A 21,072-nucleotide genomic window follows, 5' to 3' on the forward strand; every position below is an offset into this window, starting at 1 on the left:
TCATTAGAGTTTTATAATTATATAGATTCTCAATGTTCTAGTTCGGTTCTATATGTGCATTTTTTTTTTGTTCCCCCCGACAAATTCACCCTTGTCCTTACGCCCATTCGTCCGTTCGCCTGTCCGCACTTTTCTCAATAACTACGCCTTGGAATTTTTTTAAACTTTGCACAAACATTAAACATGATATGAGTAAAAAAGTAACAGAACGGATTTTCAGAGAAAACCCCGGTTATCCCATAGGAGTGTCTTTCGGGTTAAAATGGCTAAAATTGACACTTTTGTGCTTATCAAAAAAATTGATGCTTTGGATTTTTATAAAACTTTCTGAAAAGTTGTAACTAACTGATTTCTATATAATTTTGTTTGTCTATACTTCGCATAACTCTTGGGTGTGCCCCACGGGCTCTTTTAGGGCTAATAAAAACACACCATTTTTGGGGACTATTTTACAATATTTATCGAAAATTTTCTGTGTATCTATTTAGCAGGTTTGCATGGTGCTGAACTCAAATTGAAATATGTTAAGGCCTTGGGGACTTTTGGGACTAAATGGTGGGGGGGGGGCAAATAATGGAATTAGTCATTTCTTTTTTTTTTTTTTACATGGCGTATGACTCACACATTGTAGACTCAGTCGCAAAGGAGACAGAAGACAAATAATAACTCGAACTCATTTTTTCGTCACGATGTTTGTTTCCTCGTTCTCTTTTTACCGTTGCTACGCCACTCACGTGATCATCTTCTCGTACGTGCTCTCGAACGTCATCAACGCCTTTAACGAGATCGCAAACGTTTTTTTTTTATTATTATTTTACCCTACGGGTGACGTCATTTCTCATGTTTTTGCATACGCGCGTCCGCGCCATGTTACAAATCAATAAATTCATAGATTAAATCATAATTATGCAGTTCACAATTTGGAATGTTATCGATTTAAAAGCACATTTTTAGATTACAAAATAAAGGGGGGCAGAAAATGGATCTGGATTGACTTTTGACAGCTTTGTGACTATCACTTCCCTTATTTTCAAATTGAATTCAAGTTTTATGGTGTTCCTTTTCTATTATATTAACATTTTTTTTTATTATTACATTTTATTACGTTTCACCCTAAACAAGCCATATTGCCACTTTGATATAGGAGGCTACTATCAGGGACATAAGCTACAAGGGTACTATGTGGGGGAGTTGGGCAGCAAGATGTTGGTTCACGTTACAGTTGAACTTCTGCATGTCAGTACAGTTGGAGAAGCAGCAACCCGGAAAGGAATTCCAAAGTCTGTCGGTTCTGGAGAAGAAACTACTGGAGTAAAAGGCTCTCTTACATCTAGGGATCTCAACTGTGAAGGGGTGGGATTTTGCTGCTTGTCGGGTTTGTCGGGGGTATTTACGTCGAGTAGGTGAAAGTACTGATTGATTACAAAACGTCCCCCTCCCTATGTTAAGAATGGATATTGAAATCATAACGTTATTATTTCCGCACACAAACAGACAACTGGAAACCTCCGTTCAGTCTCGACAGCTGCATGTGTAATTGTGAGGCAAGGGTTGCGCAATCTCCAACCACACCTTTCCTGAATCGGCACTACTCGTGTCCAATATCAAGGAGAAGTGCTAGGCGATTGGAAACAATGCCGAGATAAGCAGTGAGCACATACGACACCTGGAATTTCCTAAACGGTCACCCATTTTGGTACTAACCAGGCTCTATGTTGCTTAACTTCGTTGATCTAATGGGAACAGGTGCGTCAACGTCATTAACCTAATGGTGAGACAACAGGATAGGTAATGGTCAAACCTCGGTAAGGCTAGATGATTTAGATGGAGGAGGGCTCAATGGGAATTTATTTACATTAGATTTGAAGATAACAATGTTATAGTTATCTTGGAAGCAGACACATGATATTGAGTTCCATGGACAGAAGTTCTAGAAAAGAAACTCAACTCTGAACACGTTGCTAATTTAAACGCTGAGAAGGATTGCTCGTTAATACCGTTCTCAACTGGATTAGTACGTAACTAAATACATTGGATCCGGGATGGGGATTTCATCTCGAAACAGCCGATTCCATAGTCTGATCCTGAATACATCCATTAACCCAACAGAGCTCTAGTTTACACGCCATGACCATTTTATAACATAAATATTTAGCAATAATTTTATAAACAACTATCGTTGCAATTTCGTACGTTTAATTAAGTTGATTTCTGACATTTTCGCGGTGGGATATACTTAGCACGTGTTTCCTTTCTATAAACAATTCATCTCTTACCTTTTTACTCTCCCTCTTCTCCCCCCCCCAAAAAAAAAGATGGCGTCTGGTTTTTCAATTTACCCAATTTCAACAACTAAAAATCCGTGTTTGCCAAGATATTTTGTTTTATTTCTGTATTTTGATTTACTTTCGTTTTTTTTTTTTTTTTTTTTTTTTTTTTTTTAAATCCTGAATCCAACTTAATTATTCCGAATATCAGTCATGGTCAGGTTTTTTTAACAATATTTTATCTTGATTTTTTTTTTTTTTTTTTTTTTTACATCATTCAATCTCTGTTCTTTTCGTCATCTCGGTTTTTCTGCGTGTGATTATGTATAACATATTTAATCAAATAAATGAAATGTAAATCTAATATATAAACGGCTATATATCTATCTGTTTGTCTGTCTCCATATTTTCAAACTCTATCTCCGACGAAACTAAATGTCGCGGAGAGGCGCTAGGGGCCTCAAATGATTGAACTTTTTTTTACGGACCGTTCTATTATGGGTATTTAGCCGGTTAAAATAGCTTTTAAGGGGTCAAAAATGGGTCAAAATTGAAAAAAAAAATCGTTAAACATTTTGTACATTCATCTTAGTATATTTTTAATTTTTAATCGGTTTATATGCGTGTCACAGTGATACAGTGGTAACGTCACCAGCTTTGAACGCTACAGTTTCGGTTTCTATTCTAGCACTAAATACTTTTTTGTTAGTTTTTAAATCACGACTTAATATGCTATAATAACCCTATGTTTGCATTGAGCACTATTTGATAAACACCAGTTTTGCAGTCCTGAACTTTTTTTTAGATGAGTATGAATGGGAGCTAATTCTCCCCCAAAACTCCTTTTTTCTTAGAGTCGCCTCCATTGCACTATGTTAAAAAAAAAAAATGAAAACACGCGTGGGATCTCTATCCACGGTTTCGTAAAACATTTTGTTTCACTAATAGTAACAATTAGCATAAGTATTCACTTAAAAATTGAATCATAAGAAAGTTTTAAAAAAGTACCCTAGTGAACCCTGAAAATTGACCTTTCCCAAGATGAGAATTATTGTCCGAGCAATCAAAATAACATTTATTTGATTTACATCTTTGAAAACTACAGCAATACAATCATTATATGATGATTATGTATGTATGTTTACGGACGCACCCTCAACCCCACTTGCCGATTTCTTAGAATAAAAAGCTAACCCCTTTTCCTTAGTTGAAAAAAAAAACATGGAGTTTACACCCGACGAAAGGCGTAGGTTTCATCGACCGAAACGTTGTGTCAATAACACCTAAGATGGGAATTATTGCCCTTTATTTATACCAATCCTTTTATTTATGAAGCTTGATATATGTTACATTAAACTATAGAGCATATTTAAATAGATGACAAAACAGCTATATTCTAAATTTCTAGATGTTCATCTTACCATTTGTTTCAACATGTCAAAACATCCATTTTTAACAGCACATGTTTCGTAAGGCAGAAGCAACCGTATAATTATGTAAATTTTGAATATTTTCCGCAAATACTCACCAGAAAAATAAGAACTTTTTAAATTAAAAAAAAAAATAGCATAAAAATAATCGGTCATGATCACACAAATCCGAAAATATCTTAAGAATATTTGTATGGGGTGTTATGATATCAAATCCATGTTCGATTGCATATATATATGCTAGCAGAGATTCCTGGCGTTGTCTGGGTTACGTTTGTATACACTTGATTTTGAGCACTTTTTGATTATTATATACCACTTCAATCCCGGGCAACATCGAATAAATTTTCTTGTAAATTTTGCATTCACATTTGTTTGTAATAGGAGTTTTTTGGCATATGGTAGTTGGCAGTTGACAAGAGGTATAAGCTTAAAATATCAGCCATGAGGTGCAATAAACATTTCGAGATATTTTTCGGGTAGAGTAGAGGGTCAACTCCAATGATGGAAAATACTCGTGTTTGGTTCAAATTTATAATAACAAATGCACGGATTAAAACAGAAAACGAAGCTACGTAAAAATTACTCCAAATTATTAAAGTTCTGAATTTTTTAAAATTAAATTTTCACCCCAAACAAGGCACATTGCCACTTTGGTATAGAGGGTTACTATCAGGGGCAACAGCTAATGGGGTACTATGTAGGGAGTTGGGCAGCAAGATGTCGGTTCACGTTACACTTGAACTTCTGCATGTCAGTACAGTTGGGGAAGCAGGGACCTGGAATGGAATTCCAAAGTCTAGAGGTTCTGGGGAAGAAACTACTGGAGTAGAAAGATCTTTTACATCTAGGGATCTCTACAGTGTGAGGGTGGGATTTAGTTGCCTGTCGAGTGTGTCGAGGGTGTTTACGTCGTGGGGGCACAAGTGTCTGCAGTTCTTCAGAGCATTCACCATTAAAATACTTGTAAAACAGGCAGAGGGATGACACATTTCGTCGATGGGACAGAGGCTGATCCTTAGACGACAGTTCAGGACCTATCAGATTGGCGACTCTCTTTTGAGTCTAGGGGCGAGAGACTAGTAGCAGATGTACCAGCCCAAATATGACAACAATACTCTATACATGGGCGAATGGTTGCCTTATACAGGTACAGGATACTTTCGGGTGTTAGCAGTTTTCTAGCACGGTAGAGAGAGCCTACCTTCTTCACAGCGGTCCTGGCAATGCTTTCAATGTAATTGTTCCAACTCATGTTTCCTGTGAACGTTAGGCCAAGGAGTTTAAAAGAAGTACTTTCAGATAAAGTCCTTGGCTATTGTTATTGGTGGTAGAGAAGGTTTCTTGTAATGATTGAAGGAAACAAGTTTAGTCTTGGCATCAATGAATGTGACCATCCATGTTTGTCCCCATTCCACTACAGATTGGAGGTCATCCTCTAGTGTTTCTGCCATTTCTTTAAATATGTGTTCATTTGTTTTCCTGTTTTTTTTTTTTTAGATGAGGTCTGATTGTTTCTATTACTTATATTGATCGGACTATTGTTATCATCTTGAGTGTTATTTGTGCTAAAGGTAAGGCTAGAAGAACACTGTAAAGCCGTGACACGGGGAGAGGTCGAAAAGTCGGGACTAGCTTATCACATATGGAAAGAAAAAGGAACACACTTTCCTTTGTAGGCCGAGGTCAAAATAATTGACAGGAATGCAAGTTAAAGAGTTAGGCAACTTAAGAAGGCAGCACATATCTTAAAAAAAAAGGTAACAATTACTAAACAGACCAAGGTTAGAAATTAGTAGCATTTGGAAGCCTCTAATTGTAGAAAAAAACAAACATTTTATCGCATATCTTTCTTCTAAATTGTCCTCACGTCTAGATTGCATTTTTGAACTTCAACAGCTGCGACAATCAGGCTTTAGTAGAGTGTATTCCAATGCCTGCTGTAGCTGTTCATTTGAATCTGAGATCATAAAAATTGGCGAGTCATCTCATAAGATGTATAGCAATAACATACTGAATTTTAAAGTGTCTGCGACCATTTTAAATGTCTGTACAAAAAAGTCGGAAAACTTATTGAAGGCACCTCGTATGGACAAGCATATATAGATATATGGATAGACAAAGCCTACCATTGACCCATTAAGTCACAGGCTATATTAATTCTACTTTGATTTGATTTTAAAAATTCATAAAATATGATATATATCGTACTAGGGGGTCCCCGGCGCTGTCCGGGTATGGAGAGGTGTTATATTATCGGTAATGATCAACGGAGCCCTAAAAAATGTATTAAACCCCCTAAAAATGTAAGTATCAACGAGTATCCGCGTGAGCGCAAAAAAAAGAAAAACCCTAGTAGGCAAGCAGGAAGGCTCGAACCTGTAACGCTAAGAAGAAAAGGAAGTGAAAAAAAGCGAAAGTGAAAAAGTGTTGGAAAAAGTATCCAAAGTAAAGGTTCCCGTGACAAACCCCTATACAGAGACACCTTAGACGCCCGAGCATAGTGTCTAGTACGATTTCAAGTTCTCTCTGATAGGCATTCAATTATGCAACTTTGAATACGCTGTTAAACCACTTGTTGAGTTACAGCCCAATACACAGATTTTACAACAATACTTGGATAGTCTGGGTGGCAGCACATCCTCATAAAGTTGTTGGTCTTGTCTAAAATTGTGTGTGTGAAACGCCACTAACGCTATTTGGGTTTAACCGGCTTCCATGGGAGTATGAAATTCACAAACGGTCCCCAGTCGCATGTATATCCCCGTTAGGGGAGATGAGGGTGTTAGGTTTTTGCAAATCTTGCAGGAAGGTGCCGACGTCCTCCTACATACAGCACCTGGAATTGCCAAATTGGTCACCCATTTTAGCAATGACCAAGCTCAACGTTGCTTAACTTTGGTGTATCAACGTGGTTATGCCATACTGTGTGACCTCACATGCTTTAGACAAAAGCCAGCTTTAGAGGGAAGAAATCGGCCGCAGATTGTACATTTCAGTTCTTGTTGAATCATTGTTAAAATAACAGAGAGCTGTTTATTTTATTAACTTTTTAATATTTTTTTTATTTTTTTAAAATCTTTTTGTGTGAAAAATAATAATGTACGTTCCATAAGTGTCACACCTATTTTCATACACAAAAGATGTGCAAAGTCGAAAAATACACGAGGAAACGAGTAATTTCAATGATATGAATAAATTATAGTTGCAAAAAGTGGGATATAATTTTCTATATTAATTTAACGTAAAATAAATACCCAGTTTAAGCCAAGGTGGTCATAAAGTGTGTGTGCTCATTTTATGTTGAATTAATATAGAGAAGTGATCCCCCACCTGTTTAAACAATAATGTGCGATCTTACGGGCAAATGTTAAAATTCAATCCATCAGCTTTACATCTATCTATCTATCTATCTATCTATCTATCTATCTATCTATCTATCTATCTATCTATCCTTGTAACCAAATTGAATATTGAAATGCTCATATCTTTGGTTCGATGAAACTACATGAAAATTTGCAGGCGTTTTGAAGATTATAATACTATTCTATGGTTAAAATTTTATGACAATTGGTAAAAAGAACCTACATTTTCAAACGAATAAAATATGCCCAAATTTGCCTACATTTGTATATATAGTGTACTAGCAACCCAGCTTCAGTTTTGCTGCTTCGGTTGTCTTCCCTGTGACCTTGCTAGGCCACTAATATATAGGAGTCAGTAAAAAGAGAAAATGAAGGTATAAAAACTGTATAGAAATATACATAGATTTATTCATTTGTTTTATATATAGGTGTACATAAATTAGAGTATTTGGGCAAAAAGGAACTCTTTATATCATGGTATTTCGAAGTCTAATGCTTCTCATCAGAAGGGTGGAGAAGATATGTGAATAATATTAATCCGTAAAGGATAGAGAAATTTCTGTAAGACAACTTCAATGACAGAAAACCCCAACACAAACTTAGCTTTATCTCATTATAAATTAATTTCAACACAAAATGGTATTATGAAACGAAAAGAGCATGTCCGTTTTAGTGTCTGATTGAGAAAATGGAAGAAATTCACAACGGTTTTTGTATTTATGAAAAAAAGGGGGGGTGAAAAACGGAAACGATGGTTAATTTAGGAGTAAGAGAAACAAAGGAATAAAACAAGCGAAAGGAAAAGCGGGGAGTGGGAGGAAAAGTTTCAGATATTGTAGACGAGGAAGGATACAGAAAAAAAGAAAGAAGAAAAAAGTTGTTCAACCTTTTTTTTTATTAAAACGACCAGATATGTGCGGGTGCATAAATATATATTACAGTTTTTATATTTAAATTCATTTCAGAAAAAATATAATTTCTAACACAAAAAAAAAGTATTGTTTGAACAAAGAATACAACATTTAACGTACGAATGTTGTATTTTGCGTTCAAACAATAATCTTTTAGTTTTGAAAATTATATTTTTCCGAAATAAATTTTTATATAAAAATTGTAAATTTTAATTAGCTCTATCCAGCTTATCGAGCAATTTTATTTGGCTCGAAGTGACATAAATAAAAAAAACCCTAAAACTATTTTGTAAGACTGAAAACCAAAAGATTCATTAATCTATGATCTAATTCCTGTCATTATTTGGATATATATATATATATATATATATATATATATATATATATATATATATATATATATATACTAGCAGTTCAGCCCGGCTTTGCTCGGGCCCTATGTACTGTTCATAACTTTATGTGCATATGCATATATTTATTAAAAAGTTGGACTCAGGTCCAGGTAAACTACATCTAAAATTTCAAGTGTTTAGATCCAAAATGAGGTGAGGAGTTTGAAGTCTGAAAAGAGCAACTCTTTCAACTTTGACCTCTTGGCAGCCAAATTTTCGCTCCAAAACTAATTATAAAAGCTTGTTTCATGTCTGAATACCCTTTATGTAAAATTTCAAATGTTTAGACCCAAAATTAGCTGAATAATTTGCTAGAGACAGCAAAGGTTAAATCTTTTAAACTTTGACCCGTTGGCAGCCAAATTTTCGGCCAAAAACCGATTAAAAAGCTTTCTCTGTGTCTGAATACACTTTATGGAAATTTTCAAATGTTTAGACCAAAAATTAGTGAAGTAATTTTTTAAAACTTTGACTCCAATTTTGACCACTTACATTTATTGTTTTTAGCTCAAATCAAATTTTAAAGTTTGATCCATGCCCAAGTAACCTCCATCTAAAATTTCAAGTGTTTAACCCCAAAATTGGCGGAGGATTTTGGTAGAGTTTTCAAAGGTCAAATCGTTGAACTTTGACCCATTGACAGCCAAATTTCTGGCTGAAAACCGATTAAAAAGATTTTTCTAAATCTCAATACTCTTTATGTCCAATCTCGAATCTGTAGACTGAAAATTTACAGAGTAGTTTTGTAGTGAAATGTACACATACACACACAGACAATTGCACTTTATATATATATATATATATATATATATATATGTGTGTGTGTGTGTGTGTGTGTGTGTGTGTGTGTATATAAATGAGAGAGAGAGAGAGAGAGAGAGAGAGAGAGAGAGAGAGAGATAGTCCGAGAATTTTTAAAATATTTAAATTTACATTCTGGCATTCAGCCATAATCATTTTTTTGTGTGTGTTTTTTTCTTTATTCTGAGCATGCGCGTGTGCACATTTTTCATTTCAAATTTCGGTGAAATTATTTGGCAAGAGTCTTTGCTCAAGTTTAATCTAGTTTGAATGTTTAGGACGAACTGACATTAAAGCAATAGACTCTTTAATGTAAACCAAATAGAATTAGGGTAGGAACCTAGAGTACCTATTTACTATGCCTCCCCACGGGACAGAGTTAGACACCAGGGTCGTTTTTTAACGTGGAGAAAAAGGTACAAAAATAAAAATTGTCTCAGTCGTGAAGGATTTCTCCTCCACCGAAAGAGAACAAGAAATAGAAGTGCAGCATCTGAAGAACAGATGGTATTTATTTGCTCCCCCACCGAGCAAATTAGGCACAAGGCCGATTTTTAATGTGAGGAGTGAAGGGAGGGGGAAGGGAAAAGGGGAACCAGCTCCCGAGAGGTGGGAAATGGGAGCTGGTTAATGGTCAGGCATGTGGGGTTGCCCCCACATCTGGTCTTTGCTAGTCATAGCTAGTCATAGCTTGCAGCATCTGCCGGAACAGATGGTATTTATTTGCTCCCCCACCGAGCAAATTAGGCACAAGGCCGATTTTTAGTGTGAGGAGTGAAGGGAGGGGGAAGGGAAAAAGGGGACCAGCTCCCGAGGGGTGGGAAATGGGAGCTGGTTAAAGGTCAGGCATGTGGGGTTGCCCCCACATCTGGTCTTTGCTAGTCATAGCTAGTCATAGCTTGCAGCATCTGCCGGAACAGATGGTATTTATTTGCTCCCCCACCGAGCAAATTAGGCACAAGGCCGATTTTTAATGTGAGGAGTGAAGGGAGGGGGAAGGGGAAAAGGGGACCAGCTCCCGAGAGGTGGGAAATGGGAGCTGGTTAAAGGTCAGGCATGTGGGGTTGCCCCCACATCTGGTCTTTGCTAGTCATAGCTAGTCATAGCTTGCAGCATCTGCCGGAACAGATGGTGTTTATTTGCTCCCCCACTGAGCAAATTAGGCACAAGGCCGTTTTTATTGTGAGGTAAAAACCAGCTCCCCTAAAAGTAGGCAAAAAGGGGGCACTCTGGTTACCAAAAATAATAATTGTCCCAGTATAGAGGGTTTCCCCTCCATTGACTGGTACAAATTATCTTAAGTGCAGCATCTGCCGGAACAGATGGTATTTATTTGCTCCCCCACTGAGCAAATTAGGCACAAGGCCGTTTTTAATGTGAGGTAAAAACCAGCTCCCCTAAAAGTAGGCAAAAAGGGGGCACTCTGGTTACCAAAAATAATAATTGTCCCAGTATAGAGGGTTTCCCCTCCATTGACTGGTACAAATTATCTTAAGTGCAGCATCTGCCGGAACAGATACTACACTTTGATCTTCGCCAAAAGGCCAAGTATACTTTTATGTAGCATACACCTAGAGTAGACCAAAATTGTTGGTCTTCTTCTTCTTCTTCTTCTTCTTCTTCTTCTTCTTCTTCTTCTTCTTCTCCCTCGTACTACTAGATCAGGTTGTCTGAAGATACTTGCTTCCTGAGCTAAAATGCACTACACATTAATGTTATTTCGTATCATTTGGATTCTTTGGGCTACTGTCTTCATCTTGAGTGTCATTTTCACGACGTTTTGGTCGATGTAACGTCCGACCTTCTTCAAGTATATCGTGTCGAACTCAGGGATGTTTCTGTCAAACGGAGTTTTGAAAAAGAACATTCTATTTTCTTCGCGGGTGTAGCATGCTCTCATTCCTTAGAGCCTCTATCTTAACATGGCTGACAGAATGAGAGTATGCTACCCCGTGACGTAAATAAAGTATTGCTTGAAATTCCGTGCAGATTCCCGAGTTCGACATAAACGTTCCCGAGTTCGACAAGATACACCTGAAGAAGGTCGGAGGTTAATCGACCGAAACGTGAAAATAACACTCAAGACGACAACGGTAGTCTGAAGAATCCAAATATTATGAATAACCAATCCTGATTGCAAAAAATTCAGAAAAGTAATCGATATTGTTTTCCTTCTTTTTCTTTGCAAAACTCAGTCATGTTCTGAAAAATCAAAAACATTAATTTCCACTCCAAAACAACCAAACCAAACATCTTGAATAAATATTTGACGACATAAAGAACTTGAATCATAAAAACTTTTTCCAGACTTAATGGATTCGGCATTAAATACTCTGAAAACGTTTGCTATGCTACTAGCCCGGATGTCCGGTGTTGCCCAGATGTTTAGAGGTGTGTGTTGAGCTACAAAAAAAGAAAAAAAAAGTGGTAGTAGACAGACAGGCTCGAACCCGTACCGTAAAGGAGGAAAAGAAAGTGAACAAAACGTGACGTCTTTGCTGTTGCGTCCGTCACCAAACCGGAAGTGGCGAAGGTTTTAATTAAGGCTAGTCAATCGAAAAGGGGGGGGTGACTTTCGAAAATATCGGCAAAAAAAGCGACCCCTCCCTGCAGAAAAGTGCCCAGTTGAGGGGGGAAGGAATGAAAGTTTTTAGCCAATTCTTCGATATTTGTCGTTCGAAGGGTCGGGTTTCAAAACGATACCGATCGCGTGGAAATCCGTCGCCTTTGTCGAAAGTTTTAGGCAGACATACATTCACACATACATACATACATTTAAACAGACAGGTGAGACTTATATAATAGATGAAACAAAACAACCAAACGAAACACATGAATTGATATTTGAAGTTTTAAAGAACTTGAATCATAAAACTCTTTTAAAAAACAATTACTCGATTACTCAATAAATAATCGGAAAAAGGTTGAAACCGTAAAACAAACCAACCAAATCAATCAATTCTTTACTTTCTGTTTCCTTCTCTTCCCCTGCCTCCTCCTCCTCCTCCTTCTCCTCCTCCACCATCTTTTTCTTGTTAGGCGGCAAGAGAATTTAGAATATACATTTATTTTTCAGAAACCTGCTGACTAACAAGGGCATAACATTTTCTTTGTAACCTTACAATTTAGACGGTGCGCATACCCAAACTCGTACTGCACTAAAAAAACAAACAAAAGAACAAAAAAAAAAACATTTAAAATAAGTTAGATAAAAAATATATGATGAAGAAAAGTATTACGTTACATCACATTTTTAGTTATATTGTGTAGATTTTTAGACGCGTGCAAGCGACTCTATAAGTCACTCCGTCGGTCGGTCGATAACACTTTTGTGCTTGGCCTTTTTGGTTAAGATCAAAGGTCTGTTGTTAATAGATGCTGTTCTTAGCTTTTAAGCTTTTCTTGGCTTTCGGGCCAGGATAAAAGTGTAGTATCTGCTCCGGCAGATACTGCAAGCAAAGACCATATGTGGGGGAAATCCCACATATAAGACCTTGGTCAATGTAGGGGCAACCCTTCATACCAATTGTCACTATCCAGCTCCCCTACTCCCCGGGGAGCTGGTCCCCATTTCCCCTTCACTCCTGACTTTAAAAATCGGCCTTGTGCCTAATTTGCTCGGTGGGGGAGCAAATAAATACTTTTTTTTTCTTGGCCTTCGGGCCAGGATCAAAGTGTAGTATCTGCTCCAGCAGATACTGCAAGCAAAGACGATATGTGGGGGCAACTCCACATATAATACCTTGGTCAATGTATGGGGTAACCCTTCATACCAATTGTCACTATCCAACTCCCCTACCCCTCGGGGAGTTGGTCCCCATTTCCCCTTCACTCCTCACATTAAAAATCGGCCTTGTGCCTAAATTGTTCGGTGAGGGAGCAAATAAATACCGTTTTCTTGGCCTTTTGGCCTTGATCAAAGTGTAGCATCTGTTCCGGCAGATACTGCAAGCAAAAACGATATGTGGGGTCGCCCCCACATATAAGACCTTGGTCCATGTAGGGGCAACCCTTCATACCAATTGTCATTATCCAGCTCCTCTACTCCCCGGGGAGTTGGTCCCCATTTCCCCTTCACTCCTCACATTAAAAATCGACCTTGTGCCTAATTTGCTCGGTGGGGGAGAAAATAAATACCAATCCCACATATAAGTCCTTGGTCAATGTAGGGGCAACCCTTCATACCAATTGTCATTATCCAGCTCCCCTACTCCCCGGAGAGTTGGTCCCCATTTCCCCTTCACTCCTCACATTAAAAATCGGCGTTGTGCCCAATTTGGTTAGTGGGGGTGCAAATAAATACCCTTTTCTTGGCCTTTTGGCCAAGATCAAAGTGTAGTACCTGTTCTTACTACATGCTGTAATTATGTTCGTAACTTTGTGATATAAAGTGGGAGATCACTTTTCTGTGTTAATTTAATGTAAAATGATCACAAACTTTACAACCAGTCAGTCGCAAAGCCATTCAAGTCATTCTCCAGATCATTCAAGTTGTTTTTGAAATATTCCAGTTATTTCTTTAGCATTCAAGTCATTCTTTAGGTCATTCAATTCATCCTTAAGTTCATTAAAGTCATTCTAAGTCATTTACTTTTTATTTATTTAAGTCATTTCAGCCTATTTTTCGATCATTTTAGTTTATCTTTAAGAATTTCATGTCAATCCTACATTCACGCATTCATTCATTACACGAGAGCACGCGACTAATGGCTATCGGCCTTGTTTTAGAATGATTGGTTCGCACGCGTGAGCGTCAATAATATGAATAAGGCTTTGTAAAATTCTAAACTGTTAAACTTAGCATGAATTATGGGAAATATATTCTAAGCAACAGGGTGAGTAACGTGGACACACACACACACACATACACACATATATATATATATATATATATATATATATATATATATATATATATATATATATATATATATATATATATGCACGCACACACCTGGTGAAAGAGACGAAGAAGAAAGAGGAAGTGGGAGGAGGTACTGAACACAAAAAAAAACAAAAAAACTCGTCGTTGTGATGCGACGGGGTTTGACGAATAAACAATCTAACAATGTCTCAAAATGGCGACCTGCCTACGTTTCATGAGATTCTATTTTTATTTTCTCTTTGTGTATTCGTATGATTTATTGCTTCCTAAATTAATTCTCCCGTATTTTTTTTTTCTCTGGCGAATTTTGTTCGATGAGAAATTAGTCAAATGTTTATATTGATTCGTCTTTTTATTTTTATTTTTTTATTTTTATGTTTTTTTACTTGTTATTGTTATGTTTTTTTCGAAAAGAGAACAAACTTAACCTTTTTGTTTCTTCTTTTCGCTTTCTTTTGGTGGCAACACGTGTTTGTCTATGCAATATGAGTATTTGATTAATAATTACTTATGGGGCTGGAATTAGAAAAAGAAGTTAACGGTAAGAAAAATGAGTTCTAGTTCTCAAATCGTGTTCTTTTTTTTTTTTTTTTTTTAATAATTTTACTTTATTTTTGTAATTGCCCACACCACTTACACACATATATATATGTGTGTGTGTGTGTGTGTGTGTGTGCGTGTGTGTGTGTGTGTGTGTGTGTGTGTGTGTGTGTGTGTGTGTGTGTGTGTGTTGGGATGATTAATCAGAATCGAGAATCGGAAAAATCGGAGCTTTTTGAGGTATCGGAATCGGAAAAATTAGAGCCTATTTTCCGATGACAAAACCGATTTCTTTAAGTTATCTTTTTTGTTTGATTTTGGTTTAAGAAACATCTTCTACTGCATGTAGTAATAATAATAAAAATAAATAAATATTTATTGATTTAAACTTCCGGTAAGACTAAAATCTCTGCATAAACCCCTTCACAAATGTGTGTTTTACGTTTGAGAAAATATAGGCGCATCCAAGATGTGTTTTTACAGTAATCGGGACAAAAGCTAAATATTTAGAGCTTAATAAAGAATCGGAATCGGTAATTGTATCGGAATTACAATTCAGTACAGGTTCGGTAATTGTATCGAGACTGGGAAAAAATATTGGAAGCGTCCTATCGCTAATATATATATATATATATATATATATATATATATATATATATATATATATATATATATATATATAATGGCAGGTCGGCCGGCCGGCCGGCGTTGCCGGTTGTAAATAAATTGGGAGAGTGTATAGCAGGGGTAGAAAAATGCAATTTTAAGACTGTACCGAAAATCGAAAATATTTTTTTTTCGTTACACGGTCAGAATTTTGACATTTTTAAATGCGTGTTTCTTTTTTGTTTTTGTTTTTTTGTTGTTTTTTTTTTGTTATTTTTTTTTTTCGAAAGTTTGGAAAAATAAATGTGATAAATTTATAACACAAAATAATTTTTTTTAATAACAAAATAGAGATTAAAAATTTTTTTTTATCAAAGCATGAGTATAAACTTTTTGTAATATATTTATAGAGGTAGTGTAAAAAAAAAATCCCAGAAATGTATTACAAAAATTTCATCTTAATGTTTTATCAAAATTTTTTAAATAATAATAACAGTAATAAGGAAATTAATAAGAAGAAAATAAATAATTATAATAAAAAAATATTATTATTATTGTTACTATTATCCATTTAATATTGCCATTTATTTATATAATATATTAAATATAATTTACCAAATACTATTTATAAAATAATGATAATATTAATAATATTGATAATAATTATTATCAATATAATGATAAAAATAATGATAGTAATTGTTAATATAATTATAATAACAATGATAATAATTATGATAATGATAATAATTATAATAATGATAATAATAATGATGACAATAACAATAATGATAATAATAATGATCATAATGATAATAATAATGATACTACTACTACTAATAATAAAATAAACAACAGCAACAAGAACAACAGCAGCAACAACAACAACATCAACAACAACGACAATAATAATAATAATAATAAAAACAACAACATCAACAACAATAATAATAATAATAATAATAATAATAATAATAATAATAATAATACCTCAGCCGAATAAGTGCGAAGAGAACTGGGACCTTGGGGAGATTTATTGCCACTCAAATCCTAGCAAAGACCAATAGCTGCTGCCGAGAAATCAATTGAAAGCAGCTGTTGCGATAATGCAAATGTATTTGCAGATGTTATCGAAAGACGTGGAGAGTACTGGAAACCTAGGGAGACTTCTTGTCACTCAGCTTCCAGGTGAAGATCTCTGAAGACCTGTGTGAAAGCTCCTTGCGAGCCAATAATAATAATAATAATAATAATAATAATAATAATAATAATAATAATAATCTATATACTATTAAAAGGTTTTAACGTTCTGAACGTTGTTCTTGTTTTAACGCAAATAGAAACATGCGATTGGTTGATAAAAAAAGAATAAGCAGAGTACACATTACTAAACTCGAATCTTACATAAGTCAAAAAGACTTTTTGAACTTGATATGTATTTTATAAATTCAAATAAATTCAAATTGCATAACCTGAAAAGAAATACACATTTTTAACTAAGTGACCAGTTATTTTTACTTTTTTGATGATCTACAAAAATGTAGACATGAGTTGTAGGCTAATTAATTTTGATTGAAACGCGATTTCTTATGCTGTGGCCAAAAAAAAATAAAAAAATAAACGATACTTAATTACATTTTTCGTACTTATTCTCTCATGCAAAATCTAAGTATCGTCTTTTATCAGGAAATTTCGCAACTATTTATTTCGTATTAGCTTCACATAAGTGACCTTCTCAGCGTGTGTGTGTGTGTGTGTGTGTGTGTGTGTGTGTGTGTGTGTGTGTGTGTGTGTGTGTGTGTGCGTGAAAAATCTCTACCAAATTCCTATCTAAATATTTATCTTACAGAGTTGAAATTTGTTATATAGGATAGTTGGACATGTAGTACACTTTAGATTTGGTTTTTAGCTGACAGAAATTGCTGCTAAAGGGTCAAAATTGACAATAAAACAAATAATTACTCATGCCGTTGCTTTTGCGCATATGCAAAATTAAACATTCATAGCCCAAAGTCGCCTTTTGTGTCCATCTGTCTGTAGCTCAGACGGCCACGACTTTGAAGCTGTGGCATTAAACGTTTTGGTTTGGATTCTGGTGGTTGGTACCCAAGACATATTTTTTATGACTTTTGCAATATATTGTTATATTAATATACTATATACTATGTCGTTTTCCTCAGTGAAATATGGCAAGAATTCAATATAGCGTTTTCTGTAGAAGGTTATTAGAGTTCCAGGCTGAAGTATATTTTTTTCTTTGAGTCTTGAAGCTACGAAGATTCTTTATAAAGATTGCGATCTCTTCTGTTAGTGGACAAAACAGAGGCTTGGTCTTTTTCATGACCAGGCAATTCCAATTCAGGCAAGCCTTTAAACACTGGAAATTGTAAAATTGGCCTAATTGCAGACTTGGGGTTTGGATAAACTAACGATTTTCTGTACTTCTTGCTGATTCTCTTCGTTCTGACTGCAAAAAATAGTAGTCATCAAAATGGTTTTCCGGTTCATACCAAACCATTGGAATAACAAAGCGGAGTGACCTTTTTATCCATTTTTGTTCACTGTCGAAGATGCTCAACAGTTAGGTCTTGGCCTTTTGGTCAAGATCAAAGTGTAGTATCTGCTCCGGCAGATACTGCAAGCTATGACTAGCTATGACTAGCAAAGACCAGATGTGGGGGCAACCCCACATGCCTGACCATTAACCAGCTCCCATTTCCCACCTCTCGGGAGCTGGTCCCCTTTTTCCCTTCCCCCTCCCTTCACTCCTCACATTAAAAATCGGCCTTGTGCCTAATTTGCTCGGTGGGGGAGCAAATAAACACCATCTGTTCTTCAGATGCTGCACTTAAGATAATTTGTACCAGTCAATGGAGGGGAAACCCTCTATACTGGGACAATTATTATTTTTAGTAACCAGAGTGCCCCCTTTTTGCCTACTTTTAGGGGAGCTGGTTTTTACCTCACATTAAAAACGGCCTTGTGCCTAATTTGCTCAGTGGGGGAGCAAATAAATACCATCTGTTCTTCAGATGCTGCACTTAAGATAATTTGTACCAGTCAATGGAGGGGAAACCCTCTATACTGGGACAATTATTATTTTTGGTAACCAGAGTGCCCCCTTTTTGCCTACTTTTAGGGGAGCTGGTTTTAACCTCACATTAAAAACGGCCTTGTGCCTAATTTGCTCAGTGGGGGAGCAAATAAATACCATCTGTTCTTCAGATGCTGCACTTCCATTTCTTGTTCTCTTTCGGTGGAGGAGAAATCCTTCACGACTGAGACAATTTTTATTTTTGTACCTTTTCTCCACGTTAAAAAACGACCCTGGTGTCTAACTCTGTCCCGTGGTGAGGCATAGTAAATAGGTACAACATGAGGTGGGCATGCCTTATCTTGATCACGCAGCATCACTTTTAAGTAAGCAAGATAACCACACTTCACAAATTCACTGATCCCTTTCCTGTTGGATTGTAATTATATTCCTTACAAAAATAGAAAAGCGCATTTGAATTGTTTTAACTACTTCGCCGAGATGTTGTACCTATTTACTATGCCTCCCGACGGGACAGAGTTGTACACCAGGGTCGTTTTTTAACGTGGAGAAAAGGTACAAAAATAAAAAAAAATTGTCTCAGTCGTGAAGGACTGATCATCCACCGAAAGAGAACAAAAAATGGAAGTGCGGCATCTGAAGAACAGATACTACTTTGATCTTGGCCAAAAGGCCAAGTAATCATGCTTCATTTTTGCCCCAAAAATCTGCAACGGAAGTTAAATAATGCAGCTTAATTATTTCCTTCTTACTTATAGATGAATTCCTTGAATGAATTCAGAGAATAAACCTTACTTTGAATCAGAAATTAAAAAAAACTACCATAATCGGTAGGCCTATTTACTACTCAGTGTCCACTTCTTACCAACTACATACCTCATTGTATAGCAAATTTGACTTTTACTTTAGATTTCTGATGTCATAATCATTTAACATGTATAATAATAATAATAATAATAATAATAATAATAATCTGTATACTATTAAAAAGTTATAATGTTCTGAAAGTTTTTCTGCTTTATTAAAGCATTATTATTTTATTATGTGGTTATATATGTGTATATATATGTGTGTGTGTGTGTGTGTTTAGAGAGAGAAAGAGAGAGAGCGAGAGAGAAGGGCGAAGATAGATAGTAAGAGGGATAAAACATAAAGCCATATTTGCATTTTTATTTTTTTTTAATATGGCTTCCGTTCAGTCTTGAGTGGCGCTGGCTACCACCTCTTTGTGATTACACGTGTAACCGTGAAGCAAGGATTGCGCAATCCCAACAAAACCTCTCCCGATTCGGCATTGTTTATATCAGTAGCAACGATAAATCCAGCACGACTGGAAATAACGCCGAAATAAACGGAGAGCACCTAGTGCTGTATGTAGTTTTTTCTTAATGGTATCAACAACTGTTTTCTATTTCCATGCACTTAAATCTTATGTGTTTTTTTGTTTTGTTTTTTATATATATAGAGTTAATCGATACACTTTACAAAATTAGGGAAAAGGAAAATGATTCATGCGTTTCGCAACTTCTATTAATTCTTCATATATTCAATACTCGCACAGCGCTAAATATATCTACCAGTAAAATATGAAAGCATAAACTATAATGATATGTTTATACTTTGGCGGACTTGTGCTCTCTCTGAGTGCCATATTTTTTAATACAGTCATATACCTACAGCAGCGGTACTTTTTCGTCGATCTCTTTACAGACACTTGGTAAACAAAAAACTTTATTGAACTGGGTATAATCGATATGTATTTGCATAGCTTCAGGTTACAATAGTTTGAGACTTGCGCCATAAGTTTAAGATTCGTACACGCATCCTTAAAAGAGGCTTTGTCTTCCGGTCGGGTGGTTGATTTTCCTTCCTTCGGTTTAAAAACGAATATGGAGTACTGTTTTTATGTTTTGGCTAGTGATTTCTGTATTGTTTGAGGGTTCTTGAGAAGGTGCAGAAACGTATTTCTAATTTGATATGCCAACGCTCTTTCTTCTCTGCAGCCTCTCTATCATAGATATGATGGTGGTAATCTCGCTCTTCTATAATACCAATCTCAATCGTCAGTTTGTGTGAACGTATGTATGTATGTATGTATGTATGTCTACCAAAAACTTCCGACATACGCGACAAATCCTGACGAGAAGCTACGATATTGTAGTCGGCTGGGAAGCAGGCCAACGGAACAGTGTTTCACGGGCAGGCAGTTCTAAGAGAGAAGCTTTTTTCATGGAATCTGCGTTTAGATTTAGGCACAGATAGAGAAGAAATTGTTGGTAATGGTTGTGGCTAGTCGAGTATTTTTTGTGAAAGTCTGGCAAGGTGGGGCAATAGATTGCAGGTCAGACGAGCAATTGCCAAGAAAATAACGATTAAGCAGAGATAGGCTTCCAACGTCTCTTCTGTGGGAAAGAGGATGCAGGGAAGAGAAAGAGGCATCGCCTACTAGGTATCATTGCTAAACACGATGGTTGAATAGACGTATCTTAAGAATAGATTGAATGGACGCATCTTAAGAAAACATTTTTTAACCGATATAACAATGTTTAAAGTCTCTCCCCCTCAAAAATAGTCACTAATATATGGATCAGACAAATAGAATTGGAATTTTTACTAGTTTATTATTGCGACAAACCGCCGAGATGCCACGAGAAATGATTGATGGCTTCTTCGAAGTAGTCGAAAATTTATACAAAAAGGTCGAATTAGTTTCGTCTGGTGCGTCACTTTAATGTCATATCGACTATTTGTGTTGACCATTTTAGGCCGAAACACATAAACAAATTGTAAACGACTTTTCTATTTCGTGTGCCATTCTGA

The 21,072-nt window shown here is 36.0% G+C and overlaps 1 protein-coding gene and 2 pseudogenes across 6 annotated transcripts in view; all 3 read left to right on the top strand.

Annotated features, from left to right (window-relative positions):
- Positions 1-21,072, top strand: part of LOC145261151 (uncharacterized) — a 1,211,790-nt gene that overhangs the window by 557,929 nt on the left and 632,789 nt on the right. The gene's annotated exons all lie outside the window — the stretch shown is intronic.
- Positions 13,056-13,181, top strand: LOC145261408 (U2 spliceosomal RNA; annotated as a pseudogene).
- On the top strand, positions 13,468-13,608 carry LOC145261360 (U2 spliceosomal RNA; annotated as a pseudogene).

Source organism: Euprymna scolopes, chromosome 37 (assembly GCF_053919585.1).
Source record: "Euprymna scolopes isolate OS-2025 chromosome 37, ASM5391958v1, whole genome shotgun sequence".
NCBI lineage: Eukaryota > Metazoa > Mollusca > Cephalopoda > Sepiida > Sepiolidae > Euprymna > Euprymna scolopes.